This window comes from Cibotium barometz, chromosome 4 (genome assembly GCF_041138505.1).
Source record: "Cibotium barometz isolate CiBa-2024 chromosome 4, ASM4113850v1, whole genome shotgun sequence".
In the NCBI taxonomy this organism is placed as follows: domain Eukaryota; kingdom Viridiplantae; phylum Streptophyta; class Polypodiopsida; order Cyatheales; family Cibotiaceae; genus Cibotium; species Cibotium barometz.
The window spans coordinates 61,755,239-61,779,412 of record NC_141049.1 but is presented as its reverse complement, the minus strand read 5'-3'; positions in this window follow the sequence as shown (position 1 = coordinate 61,779,412).

Genomic DNA, 24,174 nt, shown 5'->3' with positions numbered 1-24,174 from the left:
GCTCGCCTCCTTCAGATGCAACACCTTCTCCGCTCTCTGTGCTTCTCAGCTCTGCAGGCGTGCCCCCTTCCTTCGCCTTCCAGTCAGCCGGTCGCCTCCACAACTGCAACCTCCCGCCGGCTTAGCAGCTCTTCACGCCCTCGTCGGCCAGCAGCTCTTGTGCCTTGCTCCTTCGCCAGCTCAGGCTCTCCACACCGGCCACCTTCACGCGGCCGCTCGCCTTCTTCTCGTCTGCTTCACCACCGTCAACGACTGGGCTGCCAGCTTCACCACCGCCTCACAGCTGCAATCACTCTCCACGCAGACCTTCTGCAGTTAGCTTCCTTTCTTTTTTTTTCTTTTTTGCGGCCACCGCTTGCTGCTACTCCTCTACACGGACCTTCTTCCACGCTGGCTTCTCCACGCCAGTCGCATCAGTTTGCAGATGCCCCCACACAATGCTCTGCCAGCTGCGCCACCTCACAATCCACAGCCACGCCCCTCCAATGTATATTTATATATATACACGTCTTCTACGCTTCTTCCAGCCCGCCGTCCTACAGCAGGCTGCGCCCACTGCAGCTCCACATCGGCCAACGCTGCCCCCCCCAGTGCAGCGCTCGATGCAGACGAACCCCTCCAGCTGCCTCGTCAACGTAAAAAATTATATATATATATATATATGATTTTTTTTAAAGCCGCCTCAGCATCGTTCTTTCAGCCGACCGCCCAACTGTCCTTCGAACTGCTGGCACAAACAGCCACGCTTCTCCAATGTAAATATATATATATATATATATATATATTATTTTTTCTTTGCTTCAGCTCCAACAACCTTTTGCCTTCACCATCTCCTTCCTCCTTCGCTCGACGTCAAAAAATACAAAAACAGAAACCACTTGAACCTACTTAATGGCGGGATTACTCTACCGCAATGGGGTTTTATTTTTTTTATTTTTTTTTGCTTCTAATCAAAAAACAGAAAACACACAAGGCGCCCTTGAGATCACACACTCAATGCCCTTGCAAACTCTACTCTAATCTACCCTAATCCACGATTTTGCAATCAATGGTGCACTTAGTAAGAAGTAATGGTTAACACCCTTCACTAACTTAGGTGTGCGTTCCCCGGCAGCGGCGCCATTGTTTGGGACATCATAGCATAGCGGAGGCTACACTCAAACCCACACACTTTGTCAATCCGTGAATGCAACCCGGTTAGCGCATAGAGGCTATCCCGAATGGGAGAAGATTAGTTAACCACACACTAATGACTTCTAGTCCTACTCAATCCTTCTTCAACACTCAAGCAATCAATCTAACATAATCAAAGCATCAAGATTAGGCTACACTTAAGCATAAAAATGCAACTTATGCAAAGAATCTAACATGCAAAGAGCTATCACACAAGCCTCAACTACACATCATTTCATGCACAAGCTTCATCACATGCACTCTACAAATCAGATTTTAGCATCAAAACATCATTAAGAAATCTAGATTAGCAAGTGTGTAGACCATAACCTCATATCATTGAAAATGTAGAGAATAGAGAGTACAAGATTGAAGCATGAATGGAGATGGAGAGCCTTGGGAGAGCACATGAGAAGGAGCTATGGAGCAAGCTCTCTCTATGAGCCTCTCAACCAAATGACCAAAGAGTTCCCTCTAGCTCTCAAATGGGCCACCTTTTATACAAAAACTCTAGAACTCCCAAAAGTTCCCATGTGGGATTATTGTCAAGCCCTCTCCCACATTCATCTACAACTTGGAATTCTTTACAAGAGCCCTAAGTGTCTTTTTTGTTGCATCCTTGCATTGATCTTCATTTGTCATGCAACACCTTCCTCTTTATCATCTTTTACACACACACCAAAAGAAATATTTATTTTAAAAAAAAGAAAAAAAAGGGTCCAATCACCATTGCTCATATTTAGGAGTAGGTTTGCCACTTAGGAATAACTTAAATACTTGTAGGACATTGAGACTGCCATCATAACCTACGGTGTACAAGCACACTTGCCTTTACATAGCACTATCTACCACTTAGTCTCACTTTGACTAGTCTTTACTCACCTATTTTAGCACTCTTTAAAACTCTAATCAGCCTTTCACTTGTATACTCACGTGTAAAATTGTCATTGCTGGTTTTTTTTTTCTTTCCTTTTCTTTTCTTTTTTTCAATAAAAGGCTTTACTTGTATCCATTGTTTTTTGCAGCTCTTGCTTCTACCGCGCTCGAGGACGTGCGCAAAATAGGAAGGGGGGGAGTGTTGCGTGACGAGTGAAGATCAATGCAAGGATGCAACAAAAAGATACTTAGGGCTCTTGTAAAGAGTTCCAAGTTGTAGATGAGTGTGGGAGTGGGCTTGACAATAATCCCACATGGGAACTTTTGGGAGTTTTAGAGTTTTTGTATAAAAAGTGGCTCATTTGAGAGCTTATGGACATTGGGCAAACTCATGTTTGAGCTCTCTTGAGACTAGCTCTCCCTCTTTTCCCATAGAGGTGCAAGCTCTTCTCTCTCCCCATCTACATTGTTGTAAGTTCTATTTTTGTTAATTCAATGCAATGAGTTGATGTTTGTCTCTCTTCTCATGTCAAATTTTCTAGTGTGCATGTTTCTTGTTGATAGCTTCAAGGTTTGTGTGCATGCTTCTTGTTGATAGCTTCAAGGTTTGTGTGCATGCTAGGGAAATGAGTATTTGAGAATGAAGAATGCTTTGATCTTGTGTATGCAATAGCTTAGCTTTCTTCTTGTTTGGATGCATGAATGAGTGGGATGATGAGTGAGTGAGCAATAGCAAGATTGAGCTTATGTGTGTGTTAAGTCTATGTCAATGGTAGTAGTATTCTTAGCATTCTCTCCATCAAATGGATAAGCTTTTGTGCACCAGTACGGGTTGAAAGGGATGCAAATCCCATTGGATTGAGCTACATGTGGATCATACTACTCTTGCTACAAGTGAGAGAGTTTTTCGTCTCTCCAGTTGCATACAATTTGGCACTTAGAATGTGATGAAATGTGATCAATTGCTTCCGGTCTATAATCCAAATTCCAAATGATGAATGTTGACGCTTGTACAAAGCTAATGTACTCCAAAGATTTTAATCTTATTCTCAATTGACACCATTTTTAAATTTAATGACTATGTTTAGTTCAGTAAACAAAGTAATTAGCAAAAAAACAGGTCATAAATATAATTTCTATAACAAACTCTCGTCTTTCCACATTAATCAACATTACTTAATCCACAACCATTTCATATAAATTCCCATTCTCATCCAATCACATCATTTTTCATCTCATCACTTCTTTCCTCAAATATCCTCATCAGATCTCATCCACACACATTTACCCATATCCACATCTCATCACATCACATTCATTCACATCTCATCCATTCAGACCATATCACATTCACTCACATCACATCTCATTCACTTCTTTCCTCAAATATCCTCATCAGATCTCATCCACTCACATTTACCCATATCCACATCTCATCACATCACATTCATTCACATCTCATCCATTCAGACCATATCACATTCACTCACATCACATCTCATTCAGACTACATCACATTCACTCACGTCACATCTCATTCAGACCACATCACATTCACTCACATCACATCTTATTCAGACCACATCACATTCACTCACATCACATCTTATTTAGACCATATCACATTCATTCACAACACACCTCATTCTCAGACCACATCACATTCACTCACATCACATCACATTCACTCACGTCACATCTCATTCACGCACATCACATTCACTCACGTCACATCTCATTCAGACCACATCACATTCACTCACATCACATCTTATTCAGACCACATCACGTTCACTCACATCACATCTCATTCAGACCACATCACATTCATTCACAACACACCTCATTCTCAAACCACATCACATTCATTCACATCTATCCCGATTCACATCCCATCACATCCATTCACATCCCATATCATTCATTCACATCCCGGTTCACATGACATCACATCCATTCACATCCATACCATTCATTCTCATCCCAATTCACAGGCTATCACATTCATTCACATCCTGACTCACATGCCATCATATTCATTCACATCCCTTATCATTCATTCACATCCCAATTCACAAGCTATCACATCCCTTATCATTCATTCACATCCTGACTCACATGCCATCACATTCATTCACATCCCTTATCATTCATCACATCCTGACTCACATGCCATCACATTCATTCACATCCCTTATCATTCATTCACATCCCAATTCACAAGCTATCACATCCCTTATCATTCATTCACATCCTGACTCACATGCCATCACATTCATTCACATCCCTTATCATTCATTCACATCCCAATTCAAAGGCTATCACATTCATTCTTCACATACATCCACATCCATCCTTTCACATACATCCACATCCATCCTTTCATTCACATTTATCTGATTTACATCACATCTATCCATCCATTCATTCACATTTATCTAATTCACATCACATCTATCCATCCATTCATTCTTTCATAAAAATCACTTCGGTGGGAATAACACTTTTATAAAAATCCTTTTATACATCTATTTATGCATAAATTTAATTTTAAGGAAAATAACACTTTTAAAATAGAAATAAATCCTTTATGCATCTTTCTATGCATAAAATAAAATTTAATAAGAATAACTCTTTTGGAATAAAAATAAATTCCTTTATGCATCCTTCTATGCATAAAATCAAAATTTATGAGCTTTTGAAATAAAAATAACTTCCTTTATGCATCTTTCTATGCATAAAATCAAAATTAATGAGAATAACTCTTTTGGAATAAAAATAAATTCCTTTATGCATCTTTCTATGCATAAAATCAAAATTAATGAGAATAACACTTTTGGAATAAAAATAAATTCTTTATGCATCTTTCTATGCATAGAGCAAGGAAAAACTAATCTTTGTGCATCAACCATTGTGTAAATTGATCTAAATTAGGAGATTAATTAGACTCTTAATTATAGTCTCCTCTCTAAGGCAAAATTAAGCAAAGAGAGTCAAATATCTCCAATTGATTAAAAAATTGATGTGATTAGGTGTTTTGATGCATCTAGATGCTCTCAAATCACTCAAAAATCCTAATTTCAACTACTCATATGATCAATTTAGACCCCAATTAACACATTTCCTAATTTTTTAGCCTCTTGAACAAGATTAATCACCCTTAATGACAAAAACCAGTCCATTAAGAGAAATTAGTCAAATTCAAGGGTTTTTTATGGTTTTAAGAAGTTTTTTGAAACATTTTCTAATTTTTTTTAAAAATTTGATGGTTTTTGAAATTTTTTTGATGCTTGCTAACATTCTAATCCAAACAATTTCAAAAAAAAACACACAATTAAACTAGAATTAATAATCTTAGATCTATGTTTAAACTAAAGAGAGATAACATTCACTAAGAAATGTATTCTCTTGCATTCTTTGATGCAATGGATGCAAACTAAGCCTAATACAAACTATGTGCAAGTCCTAAGAACATGAAAAACTACAAAAACAACAAATTAATCTAAAAATTAAACAAAAAGCATTCTTTTCAAAAACAAAAAACAGAGCTTCTACACCAAATCACCATCAAATCCACATCTTTTTCATGGGAAACCACTAATCAAGATAATGGGAATGGGTTATGCGTAGATTAGAGACAAAACGATGGAAAAAGCTAAGGGATGGCTCCCCAACAATAGCACCAAAAATGTTATAGCTCACCCTAACCCTCCTTGAAACACATCCAAAAAGCGAGTACCTAGTGAACCGCAAATGTCATGAGGATCTTTCCAATGGCCGAACTCGTAACCCTTGAGGTCGCCAAGCAACTCCTTGAGAAGCAATTCCACCGCGTCTCCCGCGAGCGTTGTCACACCACCGCATTGCACTACGAGTCCTCGCCCCTTCTCTCACCTCACCTCACTTCACTCACACACACTCACTAGCATGCTTTAGGGAGAGAAATTAGCAAGAGGATTAGCAAGAGCAAGACTCAATTGCACAATGGGACAGTATGTTCTATTATGAGAGAAATTCACTTATATACATGGCCATAAGTGTTCACACTCACTTAAACTGGTCGATCGGGCACTTTAGGCTCATAAGAGGCCTAATGCTATTATAATGACTACTCTCATAATATATCCATGAAGTACATCACTTAGGACTTTATCCCAACTTGCTACCACATGCTCTTGAAGTGGGAATTGCCATAAATACTCCGTCATACCGTTACGGGCGCCCGTCCAAGTTGTAGCTTTGGACACTATTGCTTTATATCTTGAATGTATAACCCTTTGGTGTATCTACCATGACTCCATGATGTAAGATAATGGCAGTAGCTCTTGTTAATCCTAGAATTGGATTAACATTAAAAGGTAATGTACCTCAATGTGTTTCATCCTTACATGGAAAACTGGGTTCCTTGGCCAACTATATACTGCTAAGATTGTGACAATATATGACAACCTTTCTCTCCACATGTAACCCCAAATCAGCAAAGTAGCTTGCGTAACCAAGCTACCTCACACGTTGCCACCACATCTCCTATGTACTCTGCCTCTGTAGTAGTCGATAAGGCAACTGTGGGGGGGCTGCTTCTTGTTGGTGGCTGCTCCATGTCATAGCAACCTGCCCAATGAAAACATAAATCCACTGGTAGATCTGTTGTAGGAGATGCTACCTAATTAGTCTAAACCTATGTACCCATATAGCTCCAATAGTACACCTGCTACATAAAACAATGCATAATCAATAGTGGCCCTCAAATACCGCAGTGTGCGTCGCACACTGTCAAGATGTGGTTTGCACAAAATCTGCATAAACTAGCTCTTTAAGTCGACAATGTAACTCAAATCTGGCATGCTGATCATGATATAGATCAAACTCCCCACAATCTTCCTGTACATAGTGGGATCCTCCAACACATAACCTACATCCGCACTAAGCTTGCCATTTTGATCTACTGGCACCGACATTGGCTTACAATCAGCCATCCCATACTTGGACAACATGTCCAATACATACTGTCTTTATGATAACAACCAAATACCATCAAGTGTGCGAGTGATGGCTTACAATCAGCCATCCCATACTAACATGTCCAATACATACTGTCGTTATGATGACAACCAAATACCATCAAGTGTGCGAATCATGGCTTACAATCAGCCATCCCATACTAACATGTCCAATACATACTGTCTTTATGATGACAACCAAATACCATCAAGTGTGCGAATGATCTCAATTCCCAAAAAGTAGCGCAGATCTCCCAAATCCTTCATCTCAAACTTAATTTTGAGAAGATTTTTCACATAATCTCTTCCAAGTTGTCACCCCCAACAATAAGGTCATCTACATAAATGGTGATGATCACAATACCCATATCACTCTTGTGCACATACAAAGAGTGATCGGCATCTACCATATGAAAACCAATAGTGACAAGATACTCAGCAATCTTGTCATCCATGCTCGTGGAGCTTGCTTCACTGCCATACAAAGCCTTACGAAGCTTACATACATACTCTGGGTGACCTGTATCCTCAAAACCAGGTGGCTAATCCATATACACTTCTTCTTGTAAGTCACCATGCAAGACCGCATTTTTTACATCCATCTGATGTAAAAACTAGCCTTTAGCTGCAGCCACCACAAATCAAAGCTCTCATAGAGTTACCATATTTGCAAACCAAGGCAAATGTCTCCTCATAATCAATCCCATGTGTCTGTGCATATCCTTTGGCTACCAATCTAGCCTTGTCCCTGCTTATGCTACCATCACTGTTATGTTTCACCTTATACACCCACTTACAACTAATAGCTTTCTTGCCTTTAGGTAATGGAACCAAATCCCAAGTCTCATTTCCATACAATGCATCCATCTCCTCATCCATAGCTTTCTCCCAACACACATTTCCAATAGCCTCATCAAAACATTTGGGTTCTACAACCTGTACAACTTTTGCCATATAGATGTGCCACATAACCATCATAAGTCAACCTTTGCACAGGGTTTTTAACTCTTCCAGATCTTCATAACTTTGCATTTATGGCTTCCATAGCCTTGTCCTCATTGCTGAAATCCCAAGCTCCTCATCAAGGCTCATCTCTGAGCCATCAACAAGAGAATGCCCTGCAGAAATATCAGGCATACAAAGGGACTCAACCACTTTCTCTTTGCTTTTATATGATGTACCAACTACATTTCCAAGACTAGTATTATGATGCAGTCTGCCACTCCATGGTCTGTCAACAAAACCGCTAGATGAGGAATCCCCTGGTCCACTCAATGACTGTGTGACTGCTAACTTACATTTTGTGCAACCACATTTCCACTTACATCTGCCCCAACATCTTTTTCAGCAGCATACCATCTACTCATCTCATCAAATACACCATCCCTACTTACCCTTAATTCACGTGTAGTAGGATTATAGCATCTATATCCCTTTTGCTCAAGGGAATACCCAATAAACACACATTTTTCTACCTTTGGATCCAGCTTAGTATGCAACTCATCTGGCACATGCGCATATGCAATACATCCAGAAACTTTCAAGTGAGACAAATTAGGTTTCTTGCCAGTAAACTTCTCCTTTGGAGTTACATCATGTATGGCTGTAGTAGGAGTCATGTTCATGATATAAACTACTATAGACACATAGCCTCAGCCCAATAGCTATACGGCATTTTCTTCTCTGCCATCATCAATGCTCCTACTATCTCTACAATGTGCCTGTTTTTTTGCTCAGCAACTCCATTTTGCTGCGGAGTGTATCTACATGTAAATTGTCTCTGAATGTCATTCTTTTGTAAGAATTCAGAGAACTCATTGGAGAAGTATTCTCCCCCTCCATCTGACCACCTTAGACATTTCACATGCTTTCCTATCTTTTTTCCAACCATCACTCTGAAACGCTGAAAATGAGTGACCACTTCACTCTTCTCCTTCATGAAATATACCCACACTTTCCTCGTGTGGTCATCAATGAATGTTACGTAGTACCTGCAGCCACCCATAGACATAGTCTTCGCAAGACCCCATACATCTGAATGCACAACATCTAGTACATTCTTGGTCACATTTCTGTCATGTGGAAATACATGCTTTGTTTGATTTTCGAATTGACATGCTTCACATACTTTCTACATACCTTCAACCTTAAACTTAGGCAGCCCTGTCATAATTTCTTTAGTCTACATAGACTTCATTCTTTGCACATTTACATGCCCAATTCTCTTATGCCAAATTTCTATATCTATAACAACTCCTGAAACATTTACAAACATTACAGCACTCACTTCAGGCATATTTACATTCAGTGTAAACATTATGCCCACTCTGTTACCTTTTGCAACCAACCAGCACTTATCTCCTTTAAAGTCTTCTACACATAATAGCCATATGGGTTAAACCAGACCTGCAAACCCTGCTCAATCTGGCCAACTGAAACCGAATTCTTTGTAATATGTGAAACATGAAGTAAATGTGTAAGGTACTTCACCTTACCATCCTGCATAAACAATGGCACATCTCCAACATGGGTAATCAGATGAGCAATATCATCCCATGTTTCAATAAAACCTGGTCTTTCAAGACTCTTCATTTCCTTGAACCACTCACCATGACTTGCCATGTGGTTCAAAGCACCTGAATCAATATATGATACATCATGCTTACAGGCTGCTACATCATTTCCAGGCACAGCATTAACTACATGTTGCATAACGAACAACCTCTCATTATCCTCATTATTTCTGCAAGAGGACTTTTTAATTGCTTTCCTACCGAACTGTCGATGTCTACGGGGTTGGGACTGCACTTCAAGGCGCATAGTTGTTTTGCTGCACTTTTTCATTTTGCATGTTACTTAGCTTCTTATAACAATCTACCTACACATGTCCAGGATTACCATAGTAAAAATAGCCTCATGTATCATTATGTTGCCTTTGCCAATTACTACGACCTCATTGAATCCCCCTACCTCTAAACTGGCCTCTTCCACCTGTGTGTGTGTTGTTGTGCATCTCGGGACTTTTCCTGCTCTGCTGACCATGATTTTGATTACCTATTTGGCCACGTCCACGACCTCTACCTCATTCTCTACCTACACTTGTGTAGTAGAAGGCCTGCTGCTCTCAACTGTTTTTGTTTTGTGAAGATTGTTGATCTTCACCCAAATTCTTTTCTTCAATGATCAGCATTGACACCAAATCTGTGAAGTTGGGAATGTTCTACCGAGTCTTAATAGACATCTTGAATGCCTTGTATTGTGGCCGGAGACCACGTAGACACACTTCCACCTTATCATCATCATCAAATGAAAACACCAATTGATGCAAGGGATTCCACATTACCCTTGATTTTCAAGACATAATCATTCTCGAACATATTTTTCTTCTCCATAGTATGAAGCTCATTCTTCAACTAAATCTTTTGTGCCTTGGTGTTAGTTTCATACAGCTTTACCAAGGTGCCCCATGCCTCCTTAGGTGAATTGACATCTTGTATATACCCAATCATAGTGTCCTGTATGCTGATAGAAAGCCAATACATGACTTTCCTTGCTTCCTAATTCCAATCCTTGAATTCTTTTACATCTGCAGCAGTTAGATTAATCTCAAGTATCTCTAGTGCCTCCTCATGTTCACCTTCCAGTAACCTTTTCCCATCAGGAAATTTGTCAATCTAAACCTCCAAGCATGGAAGCTGTTCTTGTCAAGCTTCTCTACAATAATCTAGTTTATTCCACCATTCAACATCTTGTCTACAACACAAATTTACCAAAAACAGCACTCTTGTTTGACCTACACAAACTGTTGTATTCTCTATAGTGGTACTATACTGCACCCAAACTATCACAACCAGTGACCTCAATTTGCATACATACATCCGATGACAACTTTAAGACCTCTTTGCAGTACACACAGTGTTTGCACAACCAATCTCCCTTCTTGCAGTTCCAAAAATACAGTTCTGCAAAGAATCAAAACTTACTCGCAATGCCCGTGAATGCCTACGAACTAAAAAACGAAGGTCCAGACGCGCCCGAAACACGATTTTGGCCTGGAAAATTTTGTCCAATGGACAACAAACAATATAGTTGCCCTTTATCTTTGCTCCCGCGAAGAAATCTCCTCAATCGAAGTTTGTTTGCCCCAGTGCCTCCCGAAGAGCTCCCAACAAGGGTATAGTAGCCCACACAAAGGGGGGAAGCATAAATGTAGCTCGTACCCTCATATCGCTTCCTGTACTTCTCTTGCTTGCCGCCCAGCCCTTAGCATGAACTAGGCTCTGATACCATGAAAAGATGCACGGGAGAAGAGAGCTTGAGCTCTTGCAAGCACACACACACTCACACAAACCCTAGAATAGAACACAAGGTGAGAGGCTGAAAATTCTTCTTCTTTTTCACATAACAAAAGAGGTCTACAAAGAGGATAAAATAACTAACACACATAATAGAGTATATACAAACGGTCCATAATGTGAACATGCTAAGTGGAGTGGATAGGTGTGGACTAGTCGGTGTAGTCCAGCTATAGAATCTCTGGCGAAGATATGTTGGTGCCAGCTACCAAACCTGCCAGTGATGTAAATGTCGAACAGTCATACAGGTGCCTCATGAGTGTCAGCTCATGTTGAGCTTGACATCTCAATAGCAACACTGCTTCATGGCACACTGTTGTCCGTACCGTACCTTTTGACAGCATGGCCAGTTTTGAGTGGTGTTAGGCCAGTTGTAGTGCTACGCTTCTTCGCACCGTTATCCATGCAACCCTCTTTAGTGTGTTGGCCTTGGTGCTACCTAACAAGTCTACACTAGATTGTGCTGCATAAAGCAAATGAGAGAGAGTATGGCACCTTTTTTCTCCTTGGCTACTATGGCTACAGCTAAGAGTAGGTAAAAGAGAGGTATGATGGTGGTAGCAGTTGAGGTGTACAAGCGAGCTCCCTCCTTCCTCTTGCTCACTCAAGCTTCCATCCCTAGTCATGCTGCTCCACACACAAAAATATAAGGTCCTCCCAATTATTGGACCCCAAATGATTAAGGTGGGTCTGACCCCCGTTCACACGGGTCTGCACCGTGCTCTGATACCAATGCTATGCTCACGTAACTGGCATGGCTACAACGCTTTGGAGGAGGAGATGAGGCTTTGGATCACCACCCAGCCTGAGAGAGAATGGGGATATCATTCCCCTTTTCAAGTATGTATAGGGGCATGCCTACCCACACATGCCTAGCCGCTCGTGGGTCTCCGCCCCCGGATGCCCTCACCCCTGAACCTCAGCTCGCTCGCCATCCACGCTCCTGTGGATGGGCTCGAAGCTGGTTGAGCCTCTCTAGCCGCTATGGGATATGTAAAAATGTATTCTTATTATTTATGTAGTGAGGTGAAAACCACTTAGTTACTACACATATCGGAATCAAAGAGAATATCTCCGTAGTAGTAATAAAGTGCCTCATCATATTGGTCTAGGACCTTTCTCTCACTAGAACTAAATAACCAAAACATGACCCAAAATTCCCCTAATGGAATAATCAGTGCTTGTGGCATGATTTCTGTCGTGATCACGCTAGTGATCACGCTAGTGATTTATAATCACACAACTGTGATTCTACAAAAACCTGTCATTTGCAGATTTGATAATTCTGTGTGTGCAAATCCAAAATTTTGGCTAATTAAAACCATTTCATACACTTAAGGTTAGGAAGCTTGTTGGTTTGACGACATTGCCCCTAAGACGACAGTATATCTAACCAACCAAGATTCTCCTACTAGAGAAGCTTAGGGTCAGCTTACATGGTTAGCATATAAAGAAGTGTGTTTTCTTTACACAGGCTAAATTCTTTTGAATCATCAAGTATTCAGGAATCCATGGAGAATCCTCTTAATGAGGAAGTCGCCAAGGGGGGGGCACTTCTTCTCCAACACTATGTAGAGGGTTCATGGGCTTAGCCTAAGGAATCCTAAGATATGGTCATGAGCTTGAAAGGGAAGCTCTATAGGTTGCCAAGGGATAGCCATCAAGCTCAGATAGAGGAAATACCTCAAAGTATAGGGAAACAACTAAGGGAGGAGCCATCACCAGAGATGAGCAATCCTCAACCCACAGTACAACATACTCCAAGAATACGACAGGATCCTATAAGTTCCCAAAGAATGAGGGTAGTATACTTTCCCACTTCCACAGAACTAAACATTGAGGAAATAATGAGAGACGCACAAGTCCAACTTAGGAGGCTTGAACAAGAGAAGATCACCTTAGATCTCTGTAAAAGGAGTTGTGGCCGAGAGATGTGTTTTTGATATATCAAGTGTTGGAGAAGGTTCTTCCAGTCTCACGGGATCGAGGCATGAAGAGGACTTGATCACACAAGGTAATGCTAGATAGGTTGAGCAAGCAATAGAGGAGGGTACCTCTAGGGCCTATTCCAGAGGAGCCTTGAGAAGACTTATCCTCTCGTAGCACCTCTCTCGGGGAATTGTCAACGAGGAGAATCAAAGGAAACTTGCATCTAACTTATGCCAACGCTAAGTTAGATGCAATGTTAACAACCTCAAAAGTCCAAGAGTACATGAGAGGCATGCTACTACAAAAAGGGAGCCTGGGAGAAGAAGTCTTAGATGATGGTGTAGAGACAAGAATGTAGAAACTGACTCCTTACTCTTGCAAGTAGTCTAAACAACCTAGAGCTATTTTGATTAACTCCCCCAATAATGGTGGAGCTTGAGATTTTTAAACTACTCCCATATAGGACCATGTTCTACCTTCATATTTTAAAAGTTAATAAGACCATTAAGGATTTTAATTTCCTAGGGATGACCCAAAAATGTCTACTACACCTGTAATTTCTAGCTTGTGGCAAATAATGGTGAGCTTGAGGTTTTTAAACTGCTCCCATATAAGACCATGTTCTACCTTTATCCTTTAAAAGTTAATAAGACCCTTAAGTATTTTAATTTCCTAGGGATGACCTAAAATGTCTACTACACCTGTAATTTCTAGCTCGGCAAATAATTACATTCTAGGATACCATCTTGATATCACGACCCCACAACACCTATGTATGCCACATTGTAACATTAACTTACTAGTTTTAGAAGGCCAAAGTTTAGGTAAGCACACTACCAAAGTCAACCGTTGGTGGCATATCCAAGCTTTTGTCGTGGATGGATAAGCGACTCTCCATCCTCACCTCCTGCTAAGCGTTGAACCCTAACTCACGTGTATATATGCAATGCAAGGCTTCCCGCTCAAGTGTATAGTCACTACCTTCACACCAAGAATGATAAAAAAAACACCAAAACCCAAAAAAATATCAAGAATGGTTTAGCCCAAAATAATAATAATAATAATCAACAATCTCAAAAGTTTCATCGCCCTATTCATGATCTAAATTTGGATCAACAAGGATCACGAAACGATTCAAGATGTGTGATCAACAAAGCCAAATCATATTTTTAGAAGTAGATTCAAGGTGTGTGATCAATAAAGTTGGATCTCATGATCTAGGGACTAGTGATCAAAGAAGTTGAATCATCTTGAAAGTGGAATCATTTGGGAAATGAATCACCCACGATCCAGGATTAGCAATTAAAAAAGTTGAATGTAGGATCATTTGATAAGTGGGGCCCTCTTGTGAGAATAGAATCCATTATACATATTCTCTAATAGAACGAGTAATCAAAAGTGTAACCCCAATAGAAAACCCATCATATTCTCTAATAGAACGAGTAATCAAAAGTGTAACCCCAATAGAAAACCCATCATACCTATTCACTGAGAGCGGGGAGCAAATAGACCAAGAGTAAGGAATCCCGTGTTCTAAGTGCACTTGTTGTTGTGACTAGTGAGATACCAGTCTATGGGTACCTCATGACACAAACATCAGTTGTGCCAAAAAAACTCCACAATTAATGTGCTAAAGAGATGGTTTTAGCACTAGATCTAGTTGTCCTTTGCAAAGGAGTAGATAATTTGCTATTCCAGAAGGTGCTTCTAACCCATCTAGGCATAAGCCTAGACTCATTTATTGTTGATCTTTTAGCATTTATTACTTCATCTTCCAACTAATCCAAAAGTTAGTGCGTCGGTTTCTTGAGCATTCCCCCCTTGCAACACAAATGAGGATCAATAGGCAAAATCTATTAAGAATCGGTGCACTGGCAACAAACTATTAAACATGTTTGGGGAATCGATATAGGTATGTTTATTGAATTCCATCATAGGATAGTCATAATCCTTAGCAACAAAAAGGACATCTCTACTAACACAAGGATTTTCTTGGTAAGAGGATTGTAGAGATAGTAGCCTTTGGTTTTTAAACTCTAGCTAATAAAAACACATTTCACTACCTTGTCTAAGCTTAGCCCGAATGTGAGATGGCACATATGTATAATACCAAAGAATCACAATATTTACATGCCACTCTACCAAGGGAGGGTGTCATCTCTACTAACAAGGATTTTCTTGGTAAGAGGAATGTAGAGATGTGAGATGACACCCTCCCTTGGTAGAGTGGGCACCAGAGTGGGCACCGAAAGCAAGTGTCTGCTAGATAAGCATCATCACATTTATCATACATGTCCAATTTGTACAAACCTTGACTAAGAGTTCTAGTAAGCACAATTTTCATGTCATGTTCTCTATCACCGATAATGCACTTACCACATCTACAAATTGAACATTAAGGCCCCCTTGCTAGAGTGGGCACTGAAAGTAGATTCTTTGTTATACCTTGAATAAAAAGTACATTTTGAAGACAGATATCCTTACCACTAGTAGTAGTAAGGAACATCTTACCAATAGCTTTAACTGGATAGGAGGCATTATTGGCACACATAACAGTGTGACCATCCTACACAGATTCCATATTTTTGAACAAATTTCTTTGAGAAGTAATGTGCTTGGAAGAACCACTATCAAGATACCAACTGTCTAAAGCAGTTACACTGATACATGAATGCTAATCAAGATTGAAGCTAGAAATAGTCATAAGTGAGAAGTCTTCAAGGACAATATTCCTAGAGTCCTCTTTCTTGGCACTCTAGTTGTTTGGGATAGAACTAGTAGAACCTTTGTTTCCTTTTTCTTCTTTTCCTTATTTCAAAGTTTTAAGAAATTTTCAATTTCATGGTCAAGCTTTTTATGATACCAATAAAAGTAACCTTCTTTAGCTTATTGGAAATCATCCTTAGCCTCATAAGAGTTGTTTCAATTTTTCTCTCACTAGGACTTCTTGCCTTTGTCTTTGGGTGAGACAAGTGATTACTAGAACTGATAGATGCATTCGTTCTAGACTACTCCTCCTACAATAACAAGCTAACAAAGAGCTAGGTAAGAGGGGATACATTACCTCTCAAAGAAAGTTGGAGGAAAGTATTAAAAACCTAGATAAGAATCATGCAAAGAGTTAAGGGTGATGTTAACCATTTCCTTATCTCATCAATGTTGAGAAGTTACTCTCTTAAGTCCTAGAACTTGGTTAAGTACTCATTTATGGACCTCTTCTCTTGCATCTTCTCATTATCAAGAAAGCAACTTGTGCACATTGGTTTTAGCCTAATGCATGGTCTCTAAAGAAGTGTCCCAAGAAAGTTTAAAAGTTTTGCAAGAATGGATATGTGGAACAATAGACAAAGCAATTACTGCTAAAGCTTATGCATCTTTAGAATCCCATCTTCTTTAATCAGCAACTTTTTGATAGATAAAGCAATTAATGCCAAAGCTTATGTATCATTAGAATCCCATCTTCTTGGCATCTTATCCATGTGTCTGGGTCTATTGTCCCTGACCCTATTGAGAAGTGGTAGGAGAAATTGTGCCAAGGTGGGGCTCATCACCTACCACCACTGACAAGACCCCATATAAGCCCTTGGCAATAAGGGCATTTCTAACTAGGAAACTCCAGAGGGAGTAATTTGACCCATCTAGTTGAAAAGATTGGGGGAGAAGAGAGAGCTTGAGCTCTTGCAATGTGCATACACTCTCACAACAATGGAGAAGATACACACAGAGATGGAAGGCTAAAATTTTCTTCTTGTTGTTGCTCTCAAAAGAGGTCTTTAAAAGATAAGTGAAAATCAATATAAGTCCTAGAGTACTATGTACAAGTGGTCCATAATGTGAACACACTAAGTAGGTGAGTTGGCAAGATAAGTATGCCATAACCCAATTGGACTAGGTAGGTGTAGTCTAGTTATAGAATCATTGGCAAAGATCCATCATATCAGCACTTCCAAAATGTGCCAATGGTGTAAAGGTGAAACGATCACCTAGGCGCGTCATGAGTGTCAGCTTGTGTTGAGCTTGACATCCCAACACTCCCCCTCAAGATCAAATCTATCTCCAATACTCTTGTTGGCTATAAGCTATCATGTGCCACAGGCCAGAGCCCCAGCATCAACCGAGTGATAGTTGCCCTACCCATAGAGGCGCATGTCAGCACCACCAATTGTCAGGGGCTAGTCGAATGTTAGCCAAAGCACTTTATTACAAGAACGGCACTTCCTTAACACCTAGTTGGTGCACCTTATCACCAGGGAATCATAGTACCAACAAATACCACAAGCAAGCAGTATAAAAGGATGGATCCTGAACTTTGCAAGGCTAGTGCCGATTGTATCATATTTTCTCTTTGAAATAAAGCAAGACTGTTCTTTTATTTCTCCTTCTGTATATGCGTCCTCCTAATTGTGTCTCTATATATTCATTTTCGTTCATATATTTTGTTTAGTAGGGTTATCTATTAAGTCATCGGTGTCTTTGTACCCCTTTCATTAGGCGATCACCCCTTTCATTAGGCGATCACTGTAGCTTGTGAACTGTGTCTATTTTGTGTTGGGTTCGTATCTGCCTAGTGCATGCTGCGCGCATAACTAGAGACTCTCAATAGGTTGCTCGGGGAATAAGCGATTGATTTCTCGATAACACTTTAGCAACCATGATGCTTTTGTTGCTTCTTGTTGGTGTCATTTCGCTTGCTGCTTGATTGTCATTGTGTTTGAATCTATTCTCCATGTTTTCAAAGTAGTCCTTCATGTCAGCACGTCAAAGGCGCTACTTGGCGGCATGAGACCAAGCTCGGGGATTTATTTTTGCCAGGCCCGACAAATAGGCCAATAGGTCTAATGGAGGATAACCTTTCCAAAGATCAGTGGAAGCAAATTGCGGTCCGCAGGCTGGCACTTCTAAGTCATAGTCAGCCAATTATACAAGAAGGAGATTGATCAGATCCTCTGGCGATGCATTCCACCACATGAACAGGAAGCTATCCTCAGAGAATCTCATCAACAAGGAATTAGTGGAGGACACTTTGCCAGAGAAGTAACCGGAAGGAAAATCCTCCAAGCAGGTCTCTAGTGGCCGACTGTACTTGGTGATGCCTACAGATGGGCCAAGCAGTGTGACGTATGCCAACGTCTCTCGGCCAATAGATAGAGACAAGATGCCGCACAACTTGATCCTTCCCATGGAAACATTCCAAAAATGGGGCCTCAAATTCATAGGCTCATTTAAGCCGCCAGCCCACTTCACAAGTAACAAGTATATCCTGGTGGCCAACGATTACAGCACCAAGTGGGTAGAACTCTGAGCTCTCCGGGATAACACAACAAATTCAACTGGCAGATTCCTCTACAAGATGATAATCACTAGGTTTGCATGCCCAATCGAGCTAATTAGTGACCAGGGTAAGCACTTTGTAAATGATGTCATCCGAGAACTAGTCATCTAGCATCTCATCATCCATAAAGTCTCCACAGTGTATTATCCGCAAGCCAACGATCAAGCCGAGTTGACCAAGAAAATCTTCAAGCATATCCTGACAAAGTTGGTCAATGAAAATTGCATTAATTGGGATGAAAAGCTGTATTCAACGTTATGGGCATTCCACATAGCATACAAGGTCTCGACCGGAATGACCCCATTTAAACTAGTATATGGCACAGAGGTAGTCTTACCGATGAAATTCCTAGTGCCGAGCCTCCAAATTGCCATTGCAAAGAAGTTAAGCCTAGAAGAGTCCCTATAGCATCGCCTAGACCAACTCCTCCAGTAGGATGAAGAACACTTCAAAAGCTTCTTTGTCACCACAATTGTCCAGAAATGAAGGAAGAAGGTCGACCACCACTCCAAGTTCGGCATGTTCAAGGAAGAGGATCTGGTCCTGTTATTTTAGTCTCGCATGGGTCCGCATTTGGGAAAACTGAAGCTCCGATGGACAGGACCATTCTGGGTAGTGGAAAAATTTTACAGACAACGCCTTCCTACTCGACACACTTAATGGAGAACGGTTCCAGAAGTCGGTCAATGTCTACGCTACGACCTTACCACATGCCAATGCCATTGAATCCCTTCATCGAGGTGGAAACGCCACTAACCCACTACGTGGGTATCCATTACCTTGATGACATCGCCCCTCTCCAAACAATCATGAAAGATTCGTCTCAAATGCTAGTCGTTGCGAATATTCAACAGCTAGCAGCTAATCATGCACGATAACTCTTTTTAAATCACCACAAACTCTAGTTAATTCTATCCTCTTGGTTTCCTTCTCCTGCGTGTGTGTGTGTGAGAGAGAGAGAGAGAGAGAGAGTGAGAGAGCGATCGAGCAGCACTGTGTAGCGGCACGGCGGTAGAGTGGTGTGACGGCGGCTCCTTCTTCACTGCGACGCGAGAATCCTTCACGATGGCGGTTGAGCGGTGAGTGACACACCTTTGCATTCTGTTTGAGCTTGCTTTCCTGGTTGTATGCTTACAGCCATTCGTGGCTCGCATACGGTGTTCGGCAAGTCCCTCGTGTGGCAAAAGCGCACATTTTTGGCGCCGCTGCCCGGGGAGATGCCCTACACCAAAAGCTCCAGTTTTACAGCTCGGGCTGCTGCGCGAAGTGAAATTCACACTGTAGGAAAGGCGACTGTGTGTTTGTTGTTGAAGTGTTTCCGTGTTCTGCAATCTATTTCTGCAATTTGTCTTCTGCAAATCTGTTTTTTTTTGTTATTTTTCTACTCTGCGTGTGGGCGTGCGTTTTGCTCTCTGGTTTTCTGCGTGTGAGGGGGATTTCTGAATCCGCAGGCCTGCGCTGTGTGTGAACTGCGCCGCAGCAAAGCCTGAACCCCAGAAAGAAACCCTAGAAAACTTATCAAAAAAAGAAAAAAGAAAAAAATCAATTTTGAAAAAATAATAAAAATAAAAAAATTAAATTATTTTTTTAAGAAAAAAACCAAAGGTGTGGAGAGGAAAGATTTTTTATTTAGAGAAAAAAATTTTAAAAAGAAAAACCCCCAATTGACCCCGGCCCTTGCCTCGGTTTCGATCTTTTGATATATTTATATAGGAGAGTGAGCCTCCATAGCTTTCTTTCAAGTGAGAGCTTATGGGAAGTTGAGTCCTATATGTAGCCCACTCCCCAAGGAGTGAAGTGAGCATGTGGGATAAAGCCTTCACCCTTTCCTCCACAAGCAAATAGGCCTTCACACTTTCCCCCACAAGGAAATAGACTGTTTTGAGGACCACAGGAGCTCTGGATAGGTGAACACGGTGCTGTAAAGCATGCTAGGACCCTTTAAATGATACGCTCGTTTCGAGCTATCACACGCCCTAGTTCAGGTTCGACCATAAGTAAGGGGGTTAGAAACAGGTTAAAAACAATACAAAAACAAGTAACACCTAAGAAACCACTTGTGTGGACTTCAAGGGTAGTTACCAACGCTCGTAGGGTACCCACATCACATGCATCTACGCTCTGGTTGGGTGCTAGAGTCTGAGCCACTAGAAAGTGTTTCAGTTTACGCAGGCTCACACCATCCCTCCATGTTAGCATCTTGGCCTTCCGCTGGAACCCAAGGAAGTGCAACCCAAGATCCACGAATAGCAGCTAGTGACTCGTCCTCTGACTCAGAAGCCATGGAAGGGCACCCTACCAAGAACCCTGAGGAGACAAGCCAAAACATGCCAGTTTGGGTCCCACAACCCGGATCTAGCATGTTTAGTCTCGTCTAATAGAGACCTTTAGTAGAGCTACACGCTCTGAACATGCGACAAGCGAAGTAAATGAAGAAGGAGGGGTAGTGGATTCGCCATTCACATCTCATGTAGACCCTACCCTCCCAAACAGTGTCCATGTGGATATTCTACCCACTTCGTTTAATGAGGGCCCTACTGAGCTACCACCTTCCGATGCTCTTCCTAAAGTAGAGGTCCCTAGAAGCCAATCCATAAGAAGTGACATTGCGTCCACTTCAAGAGAACCGTTTGGCACACCAAGTCTAGATGGGATATTTCTCAATGAAAATTGGGAATATGATCTACACACAAAGACTCTAACTGACCTATACACGGGTTACACATACCATGTAGGTTGGTTAGAAGTCCTACGATCTACATCTAGCACCACTAATCTAGAGGAGCAACAACAAATGATATGTGAGGTTATTCATAGAATTATCCAAATTGAGAGGCAAAATAGGGGAGTGAACTTAGTTTCCACTGGCCCTATGAGATTTTTGGATACGGGCAAGGCCAAACAACCAACCCTATCACAATTGGAGACTCCCTCGGTGAGTCCCATAGACCCTTCATATGTTGTTTCGCCTGGAGTCTCAATGCAGGTTGAGCCCACGTGCAGTAACTTTAGCTTTCCAACCTTGGCTCAACTTTCCATTAGGGAATCCACAATGCCTACTCCGATGATGAGCATGATAGAAGGCGCACCTGTTACCACTATAGTTAGTACGACACCGCTATTTAGTGGAACAGTACCTACAATAGTGCGTGCCAGTGGAACAGTACCTACAATAGTGCGTGCCAGTGCCTATCGACCATATGTACCTATCGCTACTCATGCTCATGTAGCTCCTACGCCTCTTAGTATGCCAATGGCGTATGCTCCACGACCGCCTTATCACCACCCTTATCCAAGAGGAGCTAGGCCTAATAACATATCACATCCTACGTCAGCTGCCTACATACCCAGACCAACGCCAACGCCTATCAACCAGGCTATCCCAGAAGTGCCTCCACCAGCTATGCCTGCTCACCTAGGTGATCTCGCAGCATTTGCTCAGACGATCGGACGATCTATTGCGGAAAACATGCCGGGCATGCCTGAGAGAGAACCCAGAAGCAAGGCGGTACAAGTGGCTAAGCTCACTCAGAACTTCAGTTGGTAACGAGGATGTTAGGAAGCACATTGAAGTCTTTGAACACGTGTGTGATTCCTTGGAAGAGCACAATGAGCTACATAAGTGTAAAGCCTTAGGCTTAACCTTGAGTGGGAAGGCCGGAGATTGGTATCAAACCTTGAGTGGGAAGGCTGAAGATTGGTATCAAACCTTAAGGGTTGAAGAGCGCACTCACTACCCCACTCTCAAGAGATTATTCTTGAAAGAATACATACGTGAGGGTGTGCTTTGGGGAGTAGCATCTCAACTCCAAAAAGCTGAATGCGAGGAAGGGGAGTCAGTGAGAGACTTTATAAGTCGATTGAAGCATCTAAATTCTCGCTGCACTCCCGATGAGCCCTTCAATAATAACCAACTGCTCGATAGATTCATCCGAGGATTGCGCCACGAGGACATATACAATGGTCTAGTCATTAGAGGTCTTACAACGTGGGAAGCAGTCACTGCCAATGCAATCCAGTTAGAAGACAACTTGATGATTGTAGGTAAAAAGGTGTCTTCGAAGACAAAATCCGTTAGTTCGCAAGTATCTGGGCACGAGCCAATGACGGTAAAACCTATTGCCAAGGAGCCCAAGATATCCGAAATGTTTGTACCGACCTTACTAAGGCTCTCCAAGAATACTTTAGGGGTAATCGAGCTCCTCAGAATAGCCATATGTACCCAAGAAGAGAGCAACAATGGTGTTCTAGGACCACATAGCATGAGTGAATGTCCCACATTCAGAGTCAAATTCAATGGGAATTGCAATGCATGTGGTAAATATGGCCATCAATCTAAAGATTGCCTAGTACTTAAGTGAATGTTGGCAAATCAGGCACCACTAGCTTGGTCAAACACACCTCAAGTACCCGCGCTAATGCCTGCACAAAGCAATCGTCACAGCACATAGTTCCAAGGAATCCGAATGTAGTCCAGTCTGTGCCGTTACCACCGCCAGTGCTAGGACCACAACCTCCACATCCAAGGATTACCCCAATAAACCAGATGGGTTGTGAGTCACATAGTGCCTGTGGGGATTATGAAGAGGAGATAGAACCCACTGCTCCATATGGGATTGATGCGTTTGAAATGACTCCCCAGTACTACATGGAGGATCATTTCGGGCAAGTCAAGCCTGTATATCAAGCGGCTGCTCTCGCCACAAGAGGGCAAAACCTTAATACCTTGGCAAGGAGACCACCTCTTCAATGCTACGATTGTGGTGGACCGCATCGTGTAGCGGAGTGCCCTAATAGGCTACAGAAGATCGCTACTCAGATGCAACCAAATCAAGGGAGCACATCGGGAATTCCGGTACTTACATGTAATCGTTGTGGCATAGATCATTTGATTGCTCAATGTCCACATAATCCTAATGCACCCAAGATTACGCCATTGAATTTGGTTGAGGTCACCCAACCAGGCACGAGGAACCACACCCGCTGTACCCGCGAATGTAGTTACACGGTCAATGCTTCAAAATCAAAGCTACATTCTTGAAGAAAGGGATACTGCATCAATTGCTCGAGCAAAGAAAAAGAAAACGCGGCGGAAGAGATCGCTTAATGCCACGAGCTCCAAGCCTAGTTCAAAGACTAACATAGGGACAGGAGATGACCCCGTGTATATGAATGATCCTGAAGATGATTCTGATTCAATAGAAACCATGGGGACCAAAGCCACTACCTTAAGGGAGGAACCCACTCAGGAGCTCAACGAAGGAGAACCAAGTAAAAACATAAATAAGGGGAAACAGAAGGAAACTTCCTCGGCCCCACAACCAAGTCAGTTAATGCCCTCTCGACCACCCAAACTGACTGAGATTCCCCAAGACAAGCCACGTGGGCCAAAAACCCTCAAGAAAAAGATTGGAACTTACCCAAACCCAGTTGAGGAGATTGAACAAGTGCAATACTTAAGGGGTTTGGTGGAAGAAACACAAAGAGAACTAGAGCCAAACCTGAGAAA